The following is a 26,373-nucleotide window of genomic DNA, read 5'->3' as shown; positions in this document are numbered from 1 at the left end:
GCCCGCCTCAACTGTTTCATGTTTCATGTTGGCATAAAGAGTGACAAAAAGGCTGCATGACAAGATAGATGATTTCAACTTAATCAGCTTTCTTTTCAATATTCGACTTTCCTTTCTTGTCGAGCAATACTCAAACAGCTTCAGCTTTTGGTGTTTACATTTCCCAACGTTTGAGGCAAAATCGAGCAGGCTCTTTTTAGCAAGACTTTTAATAGCGCCATACCACTCTTGTTGAGAAGTTGTTTGATCGTGGTTACAAGCTTTCAGAAACCTTTATGGTAGACATGTGGAGGAAATTTCAAAATTGTAATGCATCATTGACAAAAATGATGTCCGATGCAATTCCCTGTTTTGACTTCTACCATTCATTCTCGAATATTTAACAGTTGAATTCCCTTGCATATATTTATGACGTATGCCACGTATGAGACAGGATACGCCCACACCTGGTGTCATCACTATTTGATAGTTATTAGGGGTGACTATTGAGGGGGGAGTAACTATTGCGATAGCGATAGTCTATTGCAACATGCTATTGCAATACTATTTTTCTTCCTCTTTGAATTGTCTCATTTGAAGTCATTTCCCAAATGAATGTATAGTTTATATAAAATAAAAACAAGCTGAAGTAGTTTCAGTTCTTTTAATAACTGACAAGAAACTTGAAACCCAGATCAAGTAAACAGTTAAAACATAAACTCAATGAAGCTGCAAGTCTGCACCCAAACATCCTGTATTTTGCGCTGCGCATTTATCAACGGAAGTCAATTATTAAACTATCGATAGCCACATATCGATAGTCACCATCATTACTATCGATCCATCGATAGTTTTCGTTACGTTTCCTAAACAAAGGCTCGACAGTAATTGCTATCGGAGACTCAACACATTGCAATCCATCGACAGTTCGATGCATCGTTAGGATGCCCTTGCGCTACATAAATATCCTATAATAAAAAAAACAATAATAAAGTATCGTCAGATTTTCACAATCGAAATTCCTTACGGAAAGGGATTTGTCTTTTCTATTGTAGTGGACTGTATTACTGTGTCCCTGTCAAGTAGTCGACTGTATTTCAAGAGTCTGTTGTCTGAGACTTGTTTATAATCGACTGTATACATTTAAATAGGCTGCCTGGTTTGTTTACAACCTTATTACAAGACTAGTTTTTTCAATGTTAGTAGTCGCCGACATGAAAGACTGGGTTGTCAAAGGTTTGTAATAGACCGTATTTGAAGGCTGTTTGTTGACTCGAAGTTCCTGGTATGGGGAATGTAGGTAGATAATGACATAAAACTTAATCAACATAATGAAAAAGCCATCTCGCGAGCTCTTAATCTTCTTTTTCTTCTTCGTCTCCTCCTCCTCCCATACTGCTACTGAGGCTGTGGGGGTAGCCTAGTGGTTAATGCGTTCGCTCGTCACACTGAAGACCAAGGTTCGATTCTCCACATGGGTACAATGTGTGAAGCCCATTTCTGTTGTCCCCTGCCGTGATATTGCTGGAATAGCGCTAAAAGCGGGGTAAAACTAAACTCACTCACTTCTGCTACTAGAGGACTTCTGTCTTACCCCACGAACCACGTGCTGTCTCGCTTCAGGCAAGTGTGTTTGTTCAAAATTGCCTCCGTGCAACCAGCAGAGAATGGGTACCCGGTGGAATAAGCCATATTTAGCATTAACCTTCTTGTGCCTTATAGACAGATTGATGTATCCGGGGTAATAATGTGACCTTATTATCATGTGTAGTAGTAGTGGTAGTCATAGTAGTAGCAGTAGTAGTAGTAGACGTAGTAGCAGTAGTAGTATAAGTAGTCGTAGTCGTAGTAGTAGTAGTTGTAGTCGTATTAGTAAAAGGAACAGTAATATTAACAGTAGTATTGGTATTATTTCATAATTACTACTTTTTCACGAGTAGTAGTATTCGTCGTCGTCGTAGTAGTAGTAGTAGGAGGAGGAGCAGTACTGTTAACAGTAGTATTTGCATTATTGTTTCATGGTTATTATGTAGTGGTACTAGTCGTCGTCGTCGTCGTCGTCGTCGTCGTCGTCGTCGTCGTCGTAGTAGTAGTAGTAGTAGTAGTAGTAGTAGTAGTAGTAGCAGTAGTAGTAGTAGTATGTTGAGCATCTGAAGTGTCGCCCAGGAATAACCCACGAGGGGGTGAAGATGGCCACCCATCCCTCCTCACCACCAGCAGTTACCCAGGACGACATGCCCCCATCTCCGGCCAGCTTGCTTGTCATTGTGATGCCTGATCCATACCGGGAACACCGAGAGACAGGCTTACTCTCTGTATTGTTACGTCCAATTTCTACTGACAGCCAATATCCTTTTAGTCGTGTGAAGTATGTTCGAAAATATGTGTCTATACTAAGTGTGGATTTTGTACCGAAGACACTTGCTTCTCAAATCCACGTAGTGGTTCCTAAGTAGATCTGATGATCATGTCTTTCTCATTGAACAATATGCCCTGAAGCTATAGGCTGAAGAATGCACAAGCATGTTAAGTCTGATTAAAGGTTTGGGGAGAGATACAACTCTCGGCCTCTTTTTACATTAATAAGGATAATCCCAGCAGAGCGCGCGTCTGCCAGTGGAGGGGGAGAGTGACTCAGGCAGATTCCCTCGTCACACGCACAATACATCGCACGGCTTTGTATCAATCACAGCCAGCTACATCGTCGTGACTCTCTCCATCTGCAGGGACGACAAAAAGACGTGCTGTAGCTCTGTGGGTAATGGCATCTGCAGCTGCGTGAAGATAGGTCCAGAATTATTACTGTAATTAGTCAAAAAGTCGGTACATATAGGTAAATATGCTCGGTATATTGATCTGGTGACTTCCTGGTTCTGGTTCAGGAGGTGTGAAAAAGCTAAGAGCAGATGTGTGGGTAACAACAGATATAGTGATCTGTGTGGGTAACAACAGATATAGTGATCTGTGTGGTAACAACAGACATAGTGATCTGTGTGGGTAACAACAGACACAGTGATCTGTGTGGGTAGCAATAAACACAGTGACCTGTGTGGGTAACAATAGAACAGTGCTCTGTGTGGTAACAAGAGACATAGTGATCTGTGTGGTAACAACAGACATAGTGATCTGTGTGGGTAACAATAGAACAGTGCTCTGTGTGGGTAACAATAGAACAGTGCTCTGTGTGGGTAACAATAGAACAGTGATCTGTGTGGGTAACAATAGAACAGTGCTCTGTGTGGGTAACAATAGAACAGTGATCTGTGTGGGTAACAATAGAACAGTGATCTGTGTGGGTAACAATAGAACAGTGCTCTGTGTGGTAACAATAGACATGGTGATCTGTGTGGGTATCAAAAGACACAGTGATCTGTGTGGGTAACAACAGATATAGTGATCTGTGTGGGTAACAACAGATATAGTGATCTGTGTGGGTAACAACAGATATAGTGATCTGTGTGGTAACAACAGACATAGTGATCTGTGTGGGTAACAACAAGAACATAGTGATCTGTGTGATGGTAACAACAGAGACATAGTGATCTGTGTGGTAACAACAGACATAGTGATCTGTGTGGGTAACAATAGAACAGTGCTCTGTGTGGGTAACAATATCTGTGTGGGGTAAAAGGAGACAGTGCTCTGTGTGGGTAACAAACAGACATGGTGATAGAAACAGACATAGTGATCTGTGTGGGTAACAATAGACACAGTGATCTGTGTGGGTATCAAAAGACATAGTGATCTGTGTGGGTAACAAAAGACACAGTGATCTGTGTGGGTAACAAAAGACATAGTGATCTGTGTGGGTAACAATAGACATAGTGATCTGTGTGGGTATCAAAAGACATAGTGATCTGTGTGGGTAACAATAGAACAGTGCTCTGTGTGGATAACAATAGAACAGTGATCTGTGTGGGTAACAATAGAACAGTGCTCTGTGTGGTAACAATAGACATGGTGATCTGTGTGGGTAACAATAGACACAGTCATCTGTGTGGTAACAATAGACATGGTGATCTGTGTGGGTAACAATAGACACAGTCATCTGTGTGGGTAACAATAGACATGGTGATCTGTGTGGGTAACAACAGACACAGTCATCTGTGTGGGTAACAATAGACATGGTGATCTGTGTGGGTAACAACAGACATAGTGATCTGTGTGGGTAACCACAGATATAGTGATCTGCGTTGTAACCGGGTCATAATTTCCAAGGTCAGGTGAATCTAGGCGAAACATAAAATGTCAGACAGTAATTACAACCCCATCTATATCCTTTATCGGTCAAACATAGGAATACAAGAGGTGACTATTCTGAACATCACATAGAGAGTCACTGTGCTGGTACACTACTGCCAAACATGTTAGGGTTTATCCTAGTTTCGTGGAAGTCCTCTTGATATTCTTAAATGTTCTTCACGACTGCTGTTACGTCTTCGCTAGAGTCAAATGGTCCACACACGTGCATGCACGTTCCTACATAAGTATGATAATCATGAACATGACGTTAAACCCCATCTCACCTCGACTCATCAGATAGAGACAAAGGACTCACTAAATCACACAGGACACTAGGTTGGTTTGTTGCTTGACACCTCACACAGCAATATTCCAGCTATATGGCGGTGGTCTGTAAATATTCGAGTCGACCAGACACTCTAGTGATTGACATCATGAGCATCGATCCACGCAATTGGGATACGATGACATGTGTTTTTAAATGTATGAAAGATGCATTCAGTCAACGAGCCTGACCACAGTCAGTACTAGGCACATCACCATCTTGACAACAGTGGCAGTGGGAAAACTAAATTGAAATAAATATGCACAAAATCCGCCTTCCAGACGGTGCCGCCCTTTCTGACCTTATTCAGTATTTTCTTTGCACTTAACGACACGATAAACCTTCTTTCTTATGCACACCGACATTTTAAAAAGACCCGTGACATTTTACAAATGATGTCCTCCAATATTTCACACCAGTACATGCAAGGGAGGTGCAGCTTGCGTGTGTAACTGTAGATTAATCACCGGCGAACAATAGATAGTTAACGTTCGTTCTTTATCATTATCTGAAACAGACTGGTCTCCGCACAACTCGGCGCTCGTTCTCTGTCGACGATCGTATCGCAGCCACGCAACACAACCAGTTTACGGTTACATGGCATGTCTGTTTGGACAGAGATTTGGACTGGTTTTACGCAGGTGCCGTTGCGTAGTAGCCAGGTAGTTCCGTGTTCGATCTGATCACTGCGGATTACCGTTTAGTTACATATAAACATGAATCAACATTATCAAGACGCTTATTGTCACCAGAAGACTGATCTGGGATTAATATGAAATAATAGGTTTTTGTGAGCAATCCATAACGAGACAATGTTGTAAGAATGGGACCGTGAGACTTTTACGTTAAGACGTCAAGGTTTTTTATTTCTCAATCACACCACCTTCCGAGGCAAAGGTTTCCACCTTGCTGAACAAAGCTGGAATTTCGGTGGTATATTTTGGATCCACTTACAAATCTATGCATAGACTGACTGAATATGGTTTTACGCCGCTTTTAGCAATATTCCAGCAATATCAGGTCGGGGGACACCAGCAATGGGCTTCACACATTGTACCCATGTGGGGAAACGAACCCGGGCCTTCGGCGTGATGAGCGAACGCATTAACCACTAGGCTACCCCACCGCCCCTATGCATAGACACTATGAAAAGGAGACCGTTATACTGGCTTGGGATATTTTTTAAATATTATGTCGGACTCAAAACTTCGCACTGACGAGCGAACGGTTTAAGATCTAGAGAGCGTTCATTTAGCGTTTTAAATATATTTCAGGAGTTAAACACTACAGATTTAACTTTCATGAAACAGATCGTAGTGTATATTGTGTTTGTTGTTTAACGCAGCACTCAGCAATATTCCAGCTACATGGCGGCGGTCTGTAAATGATCGAGTCTGGACCAGACAATCCAGTGATCAACATCATGAGCATCGATCTACGCATTTGGGATACGATGACATGTGTCAGCCGAGTCAGCGAGTCTGACCACCCGATCCCGTTAGTCGCCTCTTACGACAAGCATGAGTTGCGGGAGACCAATTCTAACCGTCTAATCTTGGCACTACGAGACAACACGTTTGGCATTTAACTCATTTTCAATTATCAAAACCGTCAACCATATTCCCCACATTTTCAAATATCCAAATTGAACAATACGATAAAATCAAGGTCTTCGGAAACACGCGGTCTTCGAAATACAGTTAACGTTAGGTGAGCTACGCATAAAAAAAGCATGTGTATATTTTTGTTATAAATATACCCTTCTGTTTGGTAAAGTCGTGAAGTTTCATTCACAAAATCCCCCCAAGGTATATCTTCCTCGGCTGTTACCATCAAAGACATGACTTGAGCAAAAACACGACCATACCGTTACATCTTCCTTAAGATGCTCGCTCGCTGTAGCGTTTTATAAGATCGCTATGTCAAATGGAGTTCAGAATAGACTTGGAATACCTTTCAAACCCCTGGGATGCATAAACCCACGCCACATCACAATACATCGTGACAATCAGTACTTCATCAGCAGCATTTCTTCTCGTTATCAATGTCCTACTCAGCGAAAGAAACATGTTTCCTTACAAATAGTGAACATTTGACTTTTCTGGAGGAGAAAAACATATTTGTAGGTATAGTTTTACAAGATGCGGATGGCTCTTTTATGACAAAGACCTATTCTTCGCGATGTTATTTTCCTTTCAACGCGAACCAGATAGAGTTGCATTTCACTCTGGATTCTTCAGTATATAGTGCTTAATCTAGCAATCGTTATTCATGATTTGAAACTCGGCAATACATGACCATCATTTTGCTTGTAAAATCTCGTCAGGAGTTCGTTTACACTGATTACGAAGTTCGTCAAGATCGCGAGGGAGTGTACGTGCGTGCCCCTCTATAATTCGTGGTTACTTTGGCAGTGATATATAGCTTCGGAAGCAAGGGCATTAAGACAACCAGAAACAAAAGTATATTCTGTGGAACGCACGTTAGGTAGTTAACATAACCATTCTTCATTACTACCACAGAGCGACGGCGGTGTTTTATATTTTGATATATCACCTGGCATCGTATACAGTCCGAGTGAGTGAGTGAGTGAGTTGGGTTTTACGCCGGTTTTAGCAATATTATTGCGAATGACACCAGAAATGGGCTTCACATATTGTTCAAATGTGGGGAATCGAACCCCGAATTTGGGCGTGACGATCAAACGCTTTAAACACTGGGCTACCCCGCCGCCACTACGGTTTGAGATATTCCATTTAATAATGTTAAATGTTTTTTTAGATATCAATAACAATGTTAATGGCAATGAAAATGATAACGATTACAACGACGACTATGATGATGATGATGATGATGAGGAGGAGGAGGAGGAGGATCTATAAATAAGTATTGCGCTGTTTCCACGCGTAAATATCCTGCTCACATATATTTACGTTTCCTTAGTATAATGACATGTATTTAAAAGTCTTATTTTTTGTAGCAAAGTACAGAAGGTATATCGTTAGGATAAACGCAGTAAATTGCCTTTTTTTAAACCGGTTCTAGGATTTTCTTTTGCTGCGGCAATTTACCCCAAATTTGAACACCAACATACACAGAGGCGGAATCCGGCTAAGGAAACCGTTTTTTCATCACCCGAAGGACCGGGAACGTCGAGGTGGGATTCATCTGAAAATAACAAATGAATGATTTCGACGTAAAATTAGGCATGAACGTTAACGTAATTAGGCGGGTACCTAATAAATGGATTGATTGATGCGCAGACAGACTTACTGGCAAAAGAAAGAGGTCACCTGAAAGTTGAATCTGACAAACACAACCACACGTTATCAGCACGATACAAGGCTGAAAACAGACGCCAAAACATTTCACACATGTCTTCTTACCAAATATAGGACTTTAAGAAAAGGTTCAATTGTAAAATATGTTAAATTTGGAATTACACTTTCTCAGTAAAGATTCTAGTATTTTAGTGGGTTGAGTCCCTTCGGGATTCGAACCCATACTCCCAGAATAAGGCCCATAATCCCAGCAAACGATAGTGTGATTACAAATATGACGTGCCACATTTGACTACTTCCTGTCTGTTGTATTTTAGCCACCGTTATACATAGATGCATACTTTCCTTATCCAGGTAGTATATCATCTGACTGCCATTGTTTGATTTGACCGTGCATATACTGACCAGGCATGTTATATATATTCATATAGCGCCAATATTCAGATCACCTGCTCAAAGGCACTTTGTTTTTTCCCTCGATCATTGGATGTCAGTCTCAAACAGCAAAATGTATTATCAATCTCAACTCCCTGGGGATCATACAACTCTTGCAGCCACTAGGCGCACCGAGTTAATGTGGCTTTCCCATCCTTACGAGGTACCCATTCACAGCTGGGTGGACTGGGCACATAGTCACAGTACTTTGTCCAAGTTTACTGCACGTTGCTGTACCCGCAACTAGGTGTTTGCACGTATTCATGTGGCCACCATCTGGTCATATACCAACGGATTCGTGGGTTCTTTTGAGTGCACAGGGTTGTGTACTGTACACTAGGGTTTGTGACAACACTGAAAGAGTCTGCATGTTGACCAACTATGCACGATTTTATCAAGTATCTATGATTCAACAATTCACGTGTGATTTGAATTTCGCATAAAAACTTTTAGATTTTTAACGACAGTTCAGTGCTACCTCCTACCCCGTCATCAAGCGAAAGAATATATATTTATACTAGTATAAACAATAAAGGAGTTGTTATTCACGAAAGTTCAGGACTTTATGAACTTTAAACTTATAAATTTATGCCTTTCGAGCAATGTATAATTTGACCACTGACCACGTATTTTGACTACTGACCACGTATTTTGACCACGTACGTATACATTACACACCTGTTTAAGATTTCGCAATGCATAATGGTTTTACCATGAATATATAAATAGTGTTACCGCCGCTGCAAATATAATCTGTATTAATTTTCATCCACAACACATACGATCCCAACTAGGGCTGGGACGGGTAGGAAAAATTGGAATCGAGTACCCGCATGTACTTACCCGAATCGGAATCGAGTACCCGGAAATGTAAGGAATACAGCGCTTCTGTCAACTTTCTGAATATTATAGAAAACTTATAAGGGTGGCAATAAGATATTAAAATGATCTCAAGCTATATAATTTACGTCTGTTTAACCAATATAAAGAGTAACACCATTACTTACATTGCTCGTTAAAATAAACTTTTCGTTCCTACTGTTACTGTAACTTGACTATTCACTGCACATGCCCAGATAAATTACAGTCGTTAATAATAACCTCCATTAATCGGACAATACCATTGATGTAAATGTGTTACATTATACTGAAAAAGACAAGTTATTATCTGCCCTTGTCATTACAGAGTTCTCTCCCTTTCCGGGTACTCGAGTCCGAGAAATAGGACTCGATTCCAGCTGTACCCGACCCGGATTCGAGTACCCGTCCCAGCCCTAATCCCAACACAAAACCTTTATTCTATTGGGTATCTGTGGTCTCAAACTGTTTTCTGTCACTGCTGCCTGTTGAACAACCGTAGACACACTGTATGCTGTCTGACTGCTTGACCTTCCCTTCTGCCTCCGTACACCCAGTTACCTCCCCTTTAATAGTCATGTGAAATGTACCAGATCACATGATCTAAATCTCACAACCTCGTCATGCCGACGACAGGGTTAGATTTCCAACACTGGTGCAATGTGCGAAGCCATGTCTGGTATCCCCTGCCGTGATATTTCTGGAATATTACCAAAAGCGGCGTAAAACTAAACTCACATACACTCACTTACTTACATAATGGTATTAAAAAAAAGCAAAATGTTAAAAAACATCCGATTCTTCCATATTGCTCTAGTTTATCTGTCTAGTTAATCTGAAAGAATCAGGTGGTTTTAACCTCTTTGTAGTATATGGTTTATGTATGTTACTTTGACCATGCCATCTGTAGTCTGTAGGCCTGTCCACATCAGTAGTTCCTGATATTTGTCCATCAGCCACTGCCGATTCTGTTGACCATGCGTTAAGTTGCCTTATCTCAATGCAAATAATCAAATCATTTAGACCAAATTAGCCAGTAAAGAGCACGATCCCCTGATATCATTCTATGCCCACTCAGACCTGATGGCCAGTGGTTACCCAGTCATGGTCAATTTGACTCGTGCTTATTCCCGCCATCTGGTTCATGGTAGCGGTCAGTTCGCATCCCCGCGGTGTGGTCAGAAAGGAGATGCGGTTGGTTCGTAAATGTCATTAATTAACGCCGTTTTACATGAAAGGGGATGCAATGGTTTGTCCGCATCTGGGACTGGAATCAAATCCGGTTGATTCCCATGAAATATGGAACTAATATCTGGTACTGATCCACACGCCGTTAACGACATTTGGTGGAAGCGATGGCTCATGAACGTAGGTTATGGAACTTCAATCAATGGCCTTATCAAACACACAGGCTATATAATACAGTACAATCTAGCAGGTTCGGTGTCATTAACATCACGGAATAAAACCGCATCTGGCACTGTATGAATTCAGGGCGGCAATAAAACAATAAATGTTTATTTCGGCACGTCTTTTGTTTACCAACGCCACCGGGTAAAACGTCATTGGTAGTTTAGTAATGTAGCCTCAACGGCATCTGCACCATCATCAGCCGTCTTTGCCGGACCACTATATCGATATCGGTCGTCTTTACTTCAGTATCAACACCGGCAATATCTACCTGTACTTCTATGTCATCATCGGCAGTCTATACCTACACTGTTATACATAAGCCTACTAAATGTTTGTTCATAAATCGATACATTTTCTACTGTAACAGATGTTTGTACAATTAACAGACTATCACTACTACATGCTCTTGAGAGAAACACATCTGTCCAGAAACACGATATTTACACAACTACACTGTGACGTCCGCAGTCTTTGTGGCATATACGCAGCTTTTCCTTGTTTATGGATTTTGCCCCAGAGTTGAACAAACGAAGAAACGATTCATGTTCAGTTTTGTTGAAGAAATACATATCTTTAACGACGTTTTGTCTGTCTAAACACTTAACGAGATGTGTTTGACTTCCCCTGAACTCTTAAACATCACATATTTGCACTCTTGCGACTAAGAACACGTGTACTAAAGACAACAATTTGTCTGGCCAGTGTAACACACGATGAACAGATGTTTAGTTTGACTGTTATATCATTCCATTCGTATTTCAAGAGCCTGTCTTTCTGTTTATGTTCAGGGCCTAGATTTTCGACGCTCTCTTAGCGCTAGGATAGTCGTAAGTTAATGTTAATGTATGGCACTTACGACTATCTTAGGGCTAAAAGAGCTATGAAAATATATGCCTAGGTCCCGGGGACCAACGTTCATCGCAATAGCGCAATATTGGTCTGGATCGTCTGATCAGTGCTTCAAATGGGTGCATGGATGTTACGTCACACCCACGGCAAGGACGCTGAATATACTGCCCGTCACTGGCGTGTCTAGAACAGCCTCGATTATTTAAACCCAATATTGCAATATTGACAAGAGCGTAAATGAACCAGCCTCCCTTTAGTAAGAATACCGCACCCACAACATAAAAATGTCAACCTCCAACAACAAAACAAAACAAAACAACAAATGTTATATTTAGGATTACACTTTCTCAGTAAAGTACATATTCTTGGACCTTTGTTGAAATGAGTCCCATTCGGGATTCGAACCCTCACCCTCAGAATCTAATCGCCAAACAAAACAAAACAACAACAAAAGGCAAACAAAACCAACACGAAACAAATAACAAAAACCTCAAACAAACAAAAAACGAAAACACAAAAGGAAAGAAACCTATCTATGTGCTTGCGAGCTGCTATCTGTCACTTTGCACCTTGGATCGCAGCTGTTTGACAGTGATTCCTTGGCATAACGTTATGAAAAAGGCAGCACCGCAATAAAGCCTGCTTTTAGCAGACTTTTATTTTCAATGCTTATTTAAATATTTTTAACGCTTATATGTACATGTCTATCTTCACAAAGGTCTACAAATGTACACCACTTTACAAGAACCAAACACAAAAAACATTCACAAGACAAACAACAGATGTAATATGACTGAACTGTTGCCGATGCGAAAGTCACTTTTAATCTTTCGTTTATGTTTGTTCATTGAAGCAGCTACACATGCTACTTTTGGTCTACACTGTTATATGTATCTATCGACTAGCATACATGCCACTTTCCCAAGACGATCAATTTAAAAAAAAATCTTCCGCTTGTCTGTTCCATCTACATCAAAGTCCAAGGTTTTTTGAAGTTCTTTGTACGCTGCAAAGGGAAGTAACTCTTAACAGACGTAGGTGTTTTCTTTGAAGCAGAATTTCGACTCTGTCCCATAGCATTCTAAGAAGGGAAATGAAAAAGCGAGATAACAAGTAAGCCGCATCGCAACTAATCGATTTTGCTAAAAGCGAAAAGAAGAATCTAGCCAAGTTTATTTTTTATGGTGTTTAGCCTCTCGTTCCGACGATACTAAGTGTGGTGTCTGCAGTGTTGGGATCCTATCAGCTGATGTTGTTTTGAGTCGTCGGTAATTTCCTTTCTTTAAAGTACTACTGGTTATATTGTACTATTAGGGCGGTGGAGTAGCTTAGTGGTTAAAGCGTTAGCTCGTCACGCCGTAAACCCGGGTTCGATTCCCCACAAGGGTACAATGTATGAAGCCTGTTTCTGGTGTCACCGGCTGTGCTATTTATTGCTGCAATATTGATAAAAGTGGAGTAAAACTAAACTCACTCACTTATTCACTATTGTTCTTTTAAAGGCTTCATGGAACCAACATGCATTGCTCTTAGACTTTGCCTTTTTGTTGACCCGTGAAGATCCGGCTTGAACTGATCTTCAGTAACCCATGCTTGTTGTAAGAGGCGACTAACGGGATCGGTTGGTCAGGCTCACTGGCTTGGTTGATACATGTCATCGTATCCCAATTGCATAGATCGATGCTCAAGCTGTTGATCACTGGATTGTCTGGTCCAGACTCGACATATACATGTAGCTGGAATATTTCTGAGTTTTGCGTACAACTAAACTCACTCATCCAAACTCACTAGCCTTTTTGTTTGGTTGTTTAACGCCCCATACAGCAATATTCCAGTAGTATGCGATGGTTTGTAAATCGAAAATGTACCAGTTAATCCAGTCATTGATATCTTGAACATCGATCTATGCATTTGTGATATGATAGCATTCATCAAACGAGTCAGCCATGTCTTCAGATTCCGCTGGTCGCCTCTTACGACAAGCATGGGTTGATGAAGACCAACTCTCAGGAACTAAGATCGAGTCTCCGGACGTGACGTCTGTGGTATTAATGTTTTCATCGTAAACCGCTTTGCTTAGAATTTACTGAAAACTCGTAAGTTGGTGCAGTAGTCGGAAGCAGTGAGCCACAACATGCGGAGTTGTTTCCCTTACACAGGTACGTTTCTGGGTTTGTCTGTACCAGTGCTTGTGGGTTTCTCCTCAGTGGTAAATGTCTGAGACCCACATGAGTTCTGGCTTTCCTCCCAAACCAAGCTATCATACAGTGCTATAAACCAAACCCACTCACTCTGTTTGTATGTTTTGCCGTTTGGTGTTTAGTCTCCAAAGGAATATCTAGTAGAGTTTTTCTTGGCCAGGCTGGTGAGGTGTGACGCCGCTTTCTATATTCCAGCAATATCACGACGGTGGACTCCAGAAGAGGGTTTCACACATTGAACCCAAGTGGAGAATCGAACCTGTATCTTCGGTGTGGCGAGCGAACGCTTTAACCACTGGGCTACCCCACCGAGAAGCCAGGTGACGTAAACTTCAGTGTAATGTCGCCTTAATGGGGACACCATATATGACACGGTGTACTGATTCCGAATCCCTCTAGTCCTTGTTGTATCCCCTCAATACTGGGCGACAGGCAAAGTAACAACAAGAATCATTTTAACGTTTTCTGTTACACGGACCGGGTATTGAACCAGCAACCGTTCGATCTCCGGGTAGACGCCCTGTTAACTAGTGCTCACATGGGTCCATTGTGTGAAGTCAATTTCTAGTGTCCCCCGCCGTGATATTGCTGGAATATTGCTAAAAGGGGCGTAAAAACACAACTCACTCACTCACTGTCAAATAGTGCCAGGTTCATGTGACAATCACACAGTGATCCAGTCGTAAACGTGTTCGAACCCCAAACTTCGACCAATCGACCAATCACCATAATAAAGGCGAAACTTGGCTCCGATCCAAACACCAGCGGATCCAGGGATGGTAAAGGGACGCAACTCTGCATATAAAATTTCGGCAACTAAAACCACGGTGCCAACGTGCCCAGAGTATTCAGCGACTTCGATTAGGTTGCAAGAAGCCACAAGCTTATCTTGTACCGCCTCATTTCGCTTTCGTCATAGCATCGATAAAGAAGAAGATTAGATTTAGAGCAACCTGGCTGTTTTTTGACAATTAGCTCATCTCCAATTCTCTTTCAACTTTATCCCGTTAGAGTGAGCGTTGCAAATAATCAAGTTTACTCAGTCTGAAAACTCGATTATACAGGACGCAATACGGATTTAAAGCGATCTGATGCACTTCGTGACCTCTTGGACTGGCTTTCTTCCTGCGTTCCTATTTCTGTGGATTTTGACGATTCAAGCGTAAGAAATATCGATGCAATTTGGTATCTTACAATATCAATTATTCCTTTTTATGGTATCTAATTTAATGGCTAATTTAGGATATCATTTTCGGTTGAATGTAGTGCTGGAAAATAGACCATGTCTTGCAGGTTACATTGCTAACCGTTATTTCAAGGTCAAGGTCAACGTGTGTCCAAGCGTAATAATGACGATTTGGTGTCATCTAAATTGCAGCATTTGTTTAGCTGATAAACGTGCCTAAGAGCACCTCGATATCACACAAATAGTGGTGGAACATATCTTGCATGTTGTTACACAATGCCATTTTAGAACGTGGTCAAATGTAACATGTTATATTTGGGATTACACTTACCCGCTCAGCCACCGCGACTTCTACAAAAATGGAACCCGTGAAGGTCCGGGTTAGAATATTGATCTTCAGTAACCCATGCTTGTCCTAAGAGGCGACTAACGGGATCGGGTGGTCAGGCTCGTTGACTTGGTTGACACATGTCATCGGTTCCCAATTGCGCAGATCGATGCTCATGCTGTTGATCACTGGATTTTCTCGATTATTTACAGACCGCCCTCATATAGCTGGAATATTGCTGAGTGCGGCGTAAAACGAAACTCACTCCACAAAAATGGAAGTCGGACAACTGGTAGTCTCGACTACGGACTTTGTGTACCCCTCTGAGAAGTGTAAATTGGCACGGCTCCCACGGCCGAAAGCTATGATTACACAATGCCATTTTTGAAAGTGGTCAAATGTAACATAAGTTATGTGCTGGCGATTAGGTGCCTGACTCTGACGGTGTGGGTTCGAAACCCGGATGGGACTCAACCCAACAAAGTACTAGAATTTGTACTTTAATAAAACCGGGCGTTACGAGCTAACGCTTTAGCTACTAGACTACCTGTCCCCAACAACAGAAAAGCGAATGTCAGGGCATGTCAGTTCAAATGTTGTTCATTAATATCTCCTGAGTATTGATTGTGTATAGTCACGAATAGTGGGGTAGCCTAGTGGTTACGGTGTTCGCTCGTTACGCCGGAGACCCGGGTTCGATTCCCTACATGTTTGGCGCCTATTTCTGGTGTCCCCCTCCGTGATATTGCTGGAATAATGCAAACAGCCGCGTAAAACTAAACTCAGTTAAGCAGTTAAGTTAAGTAGTCAGGAATGTAAAAATGGTGTTGTCAATTTCTGTGACTTGGCTGTTAACATGTCACTCTTCCCTCGATTGCAGAGATCGGTGTTCATACTATCAACCACTAGCTCTCATGTACTAGACTCGTATATTTACAGAGCGCAGTGTAAAGCTTGAATTCTGTCTCTCAAAACAACACTAATTGACACACTTAACCACAATCAAGGTCAAAAATATAATAGTGATTTAATAATATCACACAAATAGTTTCATAACAAAAGATCTAGCAAAACAACACGGACAGTCCTTCTACAGAGGGCACTAGACCACCACCTCAAGGCTGCAAGGAGCAGAAACAACTATACAGCAACATCGCGTCACTGTAAGGAGAACATTGCAACATATCTGCCTTGGCCGTGATCTCTTAACACGTCTTACATTTCAGCCGATACCTCCAGCTGCAGGTATTGATTTCAACAAATACCATATACCTAATTACACCAGCTCTGGGAAGGCAAGAAGTCGGGGAACACGGAAGTTTCGAGTCGATTGTTTGCATTGTTGAGGCAAAGACAAGTTGTTTACTTTGCCAAATTAGGAGGAGTTTAAAGATATTTGCTGGGAGTATAACGCGTTGCACAAAGCAAAGTATGTTTTAAGTGGGTCAGGTTTGATCTGCAGACATTGGGATCAAACATCGGTGAATAATTAAAGGGCGCAAGGTGTCTGGAAGCGTATTATTGGATAACCGGTGGGGTTCCTCGGCGCTGTGGCAAAATTGGGTCTTCCCTGGCCATATGCTCATTAATAATAATGCCCCATAAGGATCCCCAGGCGAACAACAACATCTGACGTCAAGATAAACACGTGTAGCCATTATTGTCCATTTAGGTACTGTAGTTGTTGTTTCTTGAGTGGGAAACGTGTTGCCAAATGCTTCTTCCCGAACTATGCTGGACAAAAATAGTTAGGGATATATGTAAATTTTGAAATTATGAACAATGATCTATTGATTCATTGACACACTGATACAATATCAATCATTAAAATACCAATATCCCTAACGTATTTTGTCCAGTATATATCAAACTATGACGGCGCTCTTTAGATAATGGAACCTGGACCTGACAATCCAGTGACAGACAAGCTATAGTCAGGCCACAGAATCAGGTATTCGTTACTATCTCTTGAGTAGCATATACAATCGAGCACCGCTGTGTCGAACTCTGATAATTCGATATCTCGGTTGTCTCGATATAACATCTCGGTCCAGGCCAAATCCGGATATATGGATATAATTTCATGGTCCCAACAATTAATTGATAAATACACTCGTACCCACACTGCTAGCTCGTATTGGACACATACAAGGAAACTGTATGTCAGAAATGTACAGGACTTTATTTCAGGTAAGAGTGTGTTATCTATGAGAGTCTGTATATTGCTAAATACTTCATGACTTACACCAGCAGCCAGACCTCCCTCAACAACATGGTGATTACTGAAGGATATTCATGGCCGGCATATTCCTTCAAGCGGAAGGAGAAAACAGTAGATTAAAGGACTTCAGGCCAGGACAAATCAATTACTTGTTCGCAGGATACGCTTGCCCAGAGTGTAGGATTGCAGACATAAATACCTCTGTTATTCTGACGGAAGAATACTGAAGAAATAGGACCGAAGGAAAGTTACTCGTGTTCAATATGTAGAGGTTATATGATCTGTTTCAGTTCCGTAAATGTCATATGTCGAATACTAACTGCATGGACATATAACATGGCTGCTTTTACGCTTGCAGCAAACCCTGTTGAGTCGAGGTTGAAGAACCTACGTATATACGTCGTGTTTTCTACGGTAGGACACAACCGAAAAGAAAGAAGGATATGAGGGGTTCAAGCTTTTACGTAAAGACAAACGTAAGTTCGACTCATCTAAGTTCGACATAACGGTGTTTGACTGTATCTGATCTTTACGAGACGGAAGCACACGGATTAATATCTGTATCATAAATATTGAATGACAGATATATAGAGGATGTATATTCAGAAGATGAAGGAGCTTGAGAAACAGCTTCAGAACAGTGTTGGAGTGACCAATCAATCGTACATCGACACATGGCTTGCAGACACGTTTGTCTTCCAGGACAGAGTGACGTTGTACCAATCGATCTTAGCGCTAAGGTGACCTTAACATAGACTTAATGTTGTATTAGCGCTAAGATCCCTTCGTACAACAGCATCCTGCCTTTGAAGTCATTTGTCGATGAACGAAGAACAACACTGTAGGAGCTCCAGTCTAATGATATTGGTAACACTATCGTTATATGGATCTTGAGAGCATTTATCGGATTGTGATACCAAATATATCGGATTAGTTTATCACAAGCTGTAATATAATGTACTCCATGTACTTATCAACATTGTGACTTGGACTTAACCCTGCTCTGAATAGCATTTCCGTTGCTATGTATCAGGTGAATGTTTTGGTTAACCCTGATGTGATCAATATCATTGAAATGTACAAGAATGGCGAACTCGAGTAAACCAAGAATTATTATCATGACGAAAATGGAATTCGAACCCGCGATTACAGGACTCTGGCACATCTAAGGGACGTAACTCCGTACAACTTACCATAATGTTAAGCCTCTTATTGGCCCACGTCGCCCTAAAACTATAAAACCAACCAACCAAATATAATGTTGGCGACTACAACTGCTATTCCCCTCGTAATAACCTAAGTGAGTGATGATGGTTTTACGCCGCATTTAGCAATATTCCAGCAATATCACGGCGGGGGAAACCAGAAATGGGCTTCACATATTGTACCCATGTGGGGAATCGAACCCTGGCCTTCAGCTTGACGAGCGAACGATTTAACCACTAGGCTACCCCACTATTCCTGACGTCGCCCCCGTAATAACCTTAATTACTGCGGCCTGTGAATGATCGAATCTGTGCCAGTCAAGTAAAGGTTGATAACACGAGAAACGATCCTCTGTCCAATACGATGACGTAAAATCAGGATGTTACACAAAGTGACAACCCGATTCTCTGTTCAGTCTGAACCACTGGGAAGGAGGGAGCTTTGCTGCCACGGAAACCCCGTGCTGTGGTTATCTAATTCGCAAATTTCAGCTGTAATTACTATCTGTTTCTTCATTTCTCCCCATAAGGTTATATAGGTATATATGCCTCGTACACACTCAATTGAAACGGTTCGGAGGCAAAGAAATTGATATTTCTCACGTAGCCTTTTTTCATTACCAGGATGATTACTGGCAGTGAGACCCTTTTTATAACCCATTATCACAAATGATTCATTTTGCAATATGGTTAATAATTTTGTTCTTTTTAAAGAATTCATCGGGTGAAAAACGAAAAGGAAGCATGCGTCGATTCGACATTAATCTCTTGTGACCGTAGTTGGCAATTTCTCTTCGATTTCTCAGCGGCTTGGATGAAGACGTGCGGATCCTTCTCTGTCCGTAGCCTGTACTACAGTTAACCTTCACATAGTACTACATTTGAAATGGGATACTTTTAGGCTCCCTCGCGAAGCAAATCAAATTGAATTTTTGCGTGTTAAGTCTTTACTATTTAATTTTTGTTTTTTCACAGTTTAATAAGCCACTAGGATCACGGGGTAATGAATTAAATTACAAGGAATGAGTTAAAGCACAAGCAATGTTGATTCATGTTGGCTTAAATGTCTTTGCGGACGGGGGCAATCTTCCTTTAAGACGCGTTACGTTTCAATTTCCACAAAGAATTCGAGCCCCGACTATAAGTACATCTTGAAAGCTGAAGTCAAAGAAACCCCACAACGATTTAACTCGTCTTTAAATGTGAATTAGGTTGCAGCAAATTTCTCTACAGTTCATGTACACCTGTCGTATACCTTTCACAAGAAGTAGGGTATCATGTATACAGATGTTAATACCTAGTATTAGAACCATGACAAGTGTTGACGACACGCATCCTGTGTAAGAACGTTTAAGTCTCCCAAACACATCCCATCCTTCGCATGTACAGCGCGCAGTATTGCCACACAGGGTGCCATTTTGACTCTTTCAAGGAAGGTCGATTAATTTCTGTGGTCTTGTCAGTCTTTTTGAATCTGCTTGTCAGACAGTCGTGATATGTTCGATTCCATTCATTGTTTATGGACAAACTGGGGATGCGCTGAGCGTCTACTCAACGGATTCTTTCCAGAAACAGCAAACAGTGGTCAACAAGTTACATGTTTCCCAATCTCGTTTAGCAGACAATGGCACAGGTACCAACAAACCCAGCGTGGTGACAGTCGTCCCCGTTCAACGCAACCAGGCTCTACGACACCGAGCAAAACCGATTGGTGTAAACTGATGTAAACATAAGGCGTCTACAAAGATGATTAGAAATGGTAGACATGTCGCAGATCTCCATGCTCGACGGCCACGTGTTGTGCCGACCTGATGCAAACAGAGGTCAGTGTTGTACACAACGCCGACACTTGTCATGCTGTATTTGAAGAGGGGCGGTGGGGTAGCCTAGTGGTTAAAGCGTTGGCTCGTCACGCCGAAGACCCGGGTTCGAATCCCCAGATGGGTACAATGTGTGATGCCCATTTCTGGTGTCCCCACCGTGATGTTGCTGGAATATTGCTAAAAGCGGTGTAAAACCAAACTCAGTCAGTCAGTCAGTATTTGAAGATGAGTCCCGATTCAGTCTGATAGGAGTTGTCGGGTGTCTGGCGACGTTGACATGAACGTCAAACCAATGTGACCTTGATACAACGTGACCCAATGGTGGTGTGGGATAGCTCAATATGGCTGAACGAACTCCACTCTATATTGTGCAATGAAGAGTCATTACAGAGTGAATGAGTGAGTGAGTGAGTTTAGTTTTACGCCGCACTCAGCAATATTCCAGCTATATGGCGGAGGTCTGTAAAAATCGAGGCTTGACCAGACAATACAGTGATCAGCAGCATGAACATCGACCTGCGCAATTGGGAACCGATGACATGTGTCAACCAAGCCAGCGAGCCTGACCACCTGATCCTGTTAGTCGCCTCTTACGACAAGCATGGGTTACTGAAGGTTCATTCTAACCCGGACCTTCACGGGTATCACTACAGAGTACTATCAGGAAAACTTACTGTTTCCCGTGTGGGTCGACAGAACAGAGCAGAACTATTATTTTTAGGCCCAGATACAAATATACAGTCAAGTGTACACAGGGTGGCAGGATGGTTTACATGGAAGATTTTACAGTTGTCATGATGGTACTACAAAATGTACATACTTTCATTATTAGGTTTTAAGCCAATTATGTGTTTACAGTTAAATAATTCTTTAAATTAAAAACATTATTTTAACACAATGGTTTAGGATATATGTCGTATCGTCGTTCGACAACACCCTGTGTTCACGAACTGCCAAGACACACCTCCAGCAGCCCAACATCCATAGAATGCCATGGCCGGTAGTGAGCCCAGTCCCCTCCCCTATGAACACTTCTGGGACATCAGAGGGAGACACAGGCCACGTTTGGTGACCTTGGGTGAAAGTAGATAACTATTGGCGAACTCATACAAGGTATGCCTTTTCGAGTAAATAAATGTTTGAAAGATCATGAGGCTATTATGCACTATTGATTATTACAGTAGTAATTCATTGTAAGACGATGTTGCATTTTTGTCAAATTGTTTTAAGTTTCAGTAGAGAGCAGTGGAGTGTCAGTTGGTATATTTAGACAGGAAGTCCAGTGTAATCTGGAAGCTCTTAGAAAAGCATATGCCAATCAAAACATGGTATAGATATTTCTGGAAGTTGTTAAAGACTATTATACAAGGTGCAGGTTCATGCATCTCACATAACACCAAGACCAGCCGTTGTGTGAAGGTCATACTTTTAACCCGCCATGACGTTATTTCCGAGAACCCCCAACCGTTTTATGGCATGTATGGAAAAATACCTGTTGGCAACTTCGCTGCTTCTGATAGGGTCTCAAATGCGGTCTGATTGATGCATCCAAGAAAACACGATTACATATACTACCCATCAAAAGTTTAGACCCACTTAAAGCACTCACTATATGTTATGTATATGTGTATGGTTACATCGAAGATGAATTTCTCCACTAACTTGGGGGAACCAACTTGAAAACCTTATGGAGATGAATTGCACGAGGACCATGCATCAAATTGCTGTAAGGCATGTGCAAATATCATGCATGTGAACAGCTGCGTTTTGTGTAAAGTTTTGTTACGAATTCGTCAATTTTCACTGAGTTTCATCTTTTCAACGTTACAAATGTGTTTTACAATACATCAGTTCATGTGTAAACAGTACCTTTAAACAGTATGGAAAGTTAAAGTGTTTTAAGTGAGTCCAAACTTTTGATGGTAAGTATATTTGTTTCAGGGTCTGTATGAGAGATTAATGACAAGCTTTAGCATGCCCTTCTCCGATAGCACCTGCCAATTAACACAAATTTCATTAATAAAGTAGGTGTTATTTGTCGTCGCTTTAAGCAACAACCAGTCATGACGGTGGCTCGGATCAAACAATCCGGTGATTGGCACCATGAGCAATAAGCCACGGAACACGCCACCAAGTCTGACCATCCAATCCTTAAAGAGAGAGCCACTCAGTACGAAGATGTGAAATCTTCATCTCAAGGTCATAGTACAAGAAAACATCGCGCATCACGTTGACAAGCCATTTATGATAGTTAGTAAATTTCTCTGATTGTCTATCATAAAACTGCCGGCTCTCTCAACTAAGCGTTTGAAGTTGAAACCTTGATTATAAAGCTTATCCGCAAAAAAATGTGTCTTTTCTTGAAATTTGAATACGATGTACATGCTCTAAAGTACCTTAGCAACAGAGGCATGTAGACGCCGTGAGGTGGAGTTGATTGTATATTGCTCGACATGAAGGCGATATTCAAGCTTCATCCGTCTTGTCATACATCTCGGAAACTGCAATCATTTTGAATTTCTATGCATAGATCCAGACAACAGTTTGTATACATTTTCTCACTTTTTCCTTTGATTCTCAATTCTCGTATGTAAATGATGTGAAGATACTAATTTATGTTGGCACTGTTCAAAGAAAGCGTTAATCTAAACATCTGAAATTGTCCTTTCTTTGATTTAACTAAAGAATGCGATTCGTATACAGAGAAAGAAGAGTTGGCTAGCACAGGCACAGTCGGTGCCCGTGGGGATGTCTTTACTTGGGTAATTGTTCCATCACAAAATTTGACAATATTTTATGAAACTCCACCGACACAGCGTTTCGGAATTCTGAATATTTCTAAATAGTTACTCAGTTTGAACAAACAGACCATGGGCTTTAATCACAAGGCTACAACCCCCAACATCCTTTTGAAATAATTGAACTTTTGTTCGTTTCTGAGATTACACAAATTTTAAACAATTCCTTGAGTTATTTAGAATCTATGGCACCCATAATGATCACAGTCGGTAACAAGCTGATCACGATACTTTGGGACATGTTTTGATAGATGTGTAAAGTTTCAAATTTGGATTCGGGAAGCGGTATGAACCCTTCCCGTTTTTATCTTGCGCAACAGGGCTGGGGAGCCGAGTGGTTAATCCAGCGTTCGTTCGTCACGCCGAAGATCCAAATTCGATTCCCCACATTGGTACAATGTGTGAAGCCCATTTCTGGTGTTCCCCGCCGTGATATTGGTTGAATATTGCTAAAAGCGGCGTAAAACCCAACTCAGTCACTCATTTGACGTTAGTCGAACCATTATATCACCCATGTATAAGCTATTCGTAACAGTGTTCGAGATAAGTTTTATTCTAAAAACCGAGGATCAGCCTGTTCTAACAGTTAAGCGTCAATTCGGCCTTTCCTTCCAAAGCATGATGACATGGACAGACTGAGTATTGTTTTACGCACTTATAGCAATATTTCAGCCATATTACGGCGTGTGACACCAGAAATCGGCTTCACACCTTGTACCCATATGCCTGGGTTATGGTCCTTGGTCTAAACTGTTGGAATTAATCGAAGTGGTAGAGATCTACACGCTGCGTCACTGAAGACTTCTTGCTATCCGTGAAGATCCGGGTGAACTGATCTGTCGGAAACGTTTTTCAGTTAGAGAGCATGTATACAATGAATGAAGCCAGTGGTTTCAAACAGATGACGTCTAAGACCACCACCATAGGGCTGGGACAGGTAGGAAAAATTGGAATCGAGTACCCGCATGTACTTACCCGAATCGGAATCGAGTACCCGGAAATGTAAGGAATACAGCGCTTCTGTCAACTTTCTGAATATTATAGAAAACTTATAAGGGTGACAATAAGACATTAAAATGATCTCAAGCTATATAATTTACGTCTGTTTAACCAATATAAAGACTAACACCGTTACATTGCTCGTTAAAATAAACTTTTCGTTCCTACTGTTACTGTAACTTGACTACTCACTGCATATGCGCAGATAAATTACAGTCGTTAATAATAACCTCCATTAACATACATCATACATACATACATACTAACATTTGTATAGCGCCGATATCCAGCTCAGCTCAGCTGCTCAAAGGCGCTTTGTTTTTCCCTCGTTCACTGGATGTCAATCTCAACGGCACATCGTATTGTCAATCTCAACTCCCTGGGGAGCATTAATCGGACAATACCATTGATGTAAATGTGTTACGTAAAATTGAAAAAGACAAGTTATTATCTGCCCTTGTCATTACAGAGTTCTCTCCCTTTCCTGGTACTCGATTCCAGTTGTACCCGACCCGGATTCGAGTACCCGTCCCAGCCCTACAACACTTTCGGGTTTCCTTCCACATTCATAATTTGACATTCCGTTATGCAACTGGAATAATGTGACACACGATATTACACCCAGCTCACTCACTCACAGTTCTCTCGCAACGACTTATTTTACATGTGTTACTCCGTGTGTTTTACCTAAATATACCACATTGTCATCAGTCTGATGTTACAACCATGATGTCAACGATATGCTCCTCCTTCGACCAGTACGGTGGGCCAAGGTCCAAAAGCAGATTCCGTTGTGCGATGATGTCACAAGCTCGTGTTAATGAATTGATATCTGATAATGATGATACCAGGAGTTCACACCTACGGCGCTCCCTGCACGCTTGGCGGAACCCATCACAAACACACGCAAAGCCAAGTCAATTATTCATCTGTAACCCCCTCCAAAATCAAAATCATCAACAAAAATCAAACAGAAACCACCACCCCCTGCAAACAATAAATTAAAACAAAACAAAAAAACAAACAAAAAAGAAAAAGAAAAAAACCCAACAAAAACCCAACAAAAGAAAAACAAAAGAAACCAAAACAAACAAAACACAACACGAGGACAGGTGCACGTCAAAATAAAATATTGTATCCGACATATTCGTCAAAGCATGCACCCTGTGGATGGTTAGAGCGCTTTATAAATAATCATCATTATTATTATTATCAAATTGAGGTGTTTTTTCAGCATGTCCGCCGGGTCGGTGGGGTAGCCTAGTGGTTAAAGCGTTGGCTCGTCACGCCGAAGACCCGGGTTCGAATCCCCACATGGGTACAATGTGTGAAGCCTATGTCTGGTGTCCCGGCCGTGATGTTGCTGGAATATTGCTAAAAGCGGCGTAAAAGCAAACTCAGTCAGTCAGTCAGCATGTCCGCCGCTTTACACAGGTCTTGAACATTTGTGATTTTCATTCAAACAACCGTTATCTAATACACAACGCCTCACAGAGAAAGTGTAATCCCAACTATATACTTAGCTTGAACTTTTACCAAGTCTGACCTTATCAAACCAGTGGATGATAGCATGAGCGGCTACCAACGTTGACGATGTACGATGACATACAGTGAACCAGGTCACGTATTGCCAGATCCTGTTTGCAGTCGCCTCTTGTTGAACAGCTGGTACTTTCCATTTGGAAATGGAAATAACTTTATGACTCCATCAAGATTTTATATTGTCAGATTGTGATTGGTATTGATTCAAAACCACGCCTTTGAAACTTTAAAAGACGATATTCGAGTTGTTTCCTGTCCTTGATTGGAAAACAGCAGCTCTAAACTAACTTAAAAGCACAAATCATCAATCTAGCACGCGTATACATTAGCACACACTCACACAAACCAATCACACACATCCACCCCGCCATACAACCCCTATCCACCCTTCAGGAACCACGCACATGTTCCCATCGCCACAACCCCCAAACCCACACACAAGCCAATCACACGCATCCGTACTCCTAGCCACCACGCAACCCCGCCAATCACCCCCCACCAACTAAACCCCCACCATACCCCCACACCAGGAACCACGCACATGTTCCCATCGCCACAACCCCCCTCCCACCCAGGCACAAGCCAATTCCACGCATCCGTACCCCAGCCCCTGCCCCCCCGCCACCACCAACCCCACACATCCACTCACAAGCCAATCACACGCATCCGTACCCCCAGCTACCACGCA

The sequence above is a fragment of the Haliotis rubra genome, unplaced genomic scaffold (assembly GCF_003918875.1).
Source record: "Haliotis rubra isolate DU_JTF1 unplaced genomic scaffold, ASM391887v1 Scf93, whole genome shotgun sequence".
NCBI lineage: Eukaryota > Metazoa > Mollusca > Gastropoda > Lepetellida > Haliotidae > Haliotis > Haliotis rubra.
The sequence above is the reverse complement of the archived record's forward strand: the minus strand, read 5'-3'. Positions refer to the sequence as shown.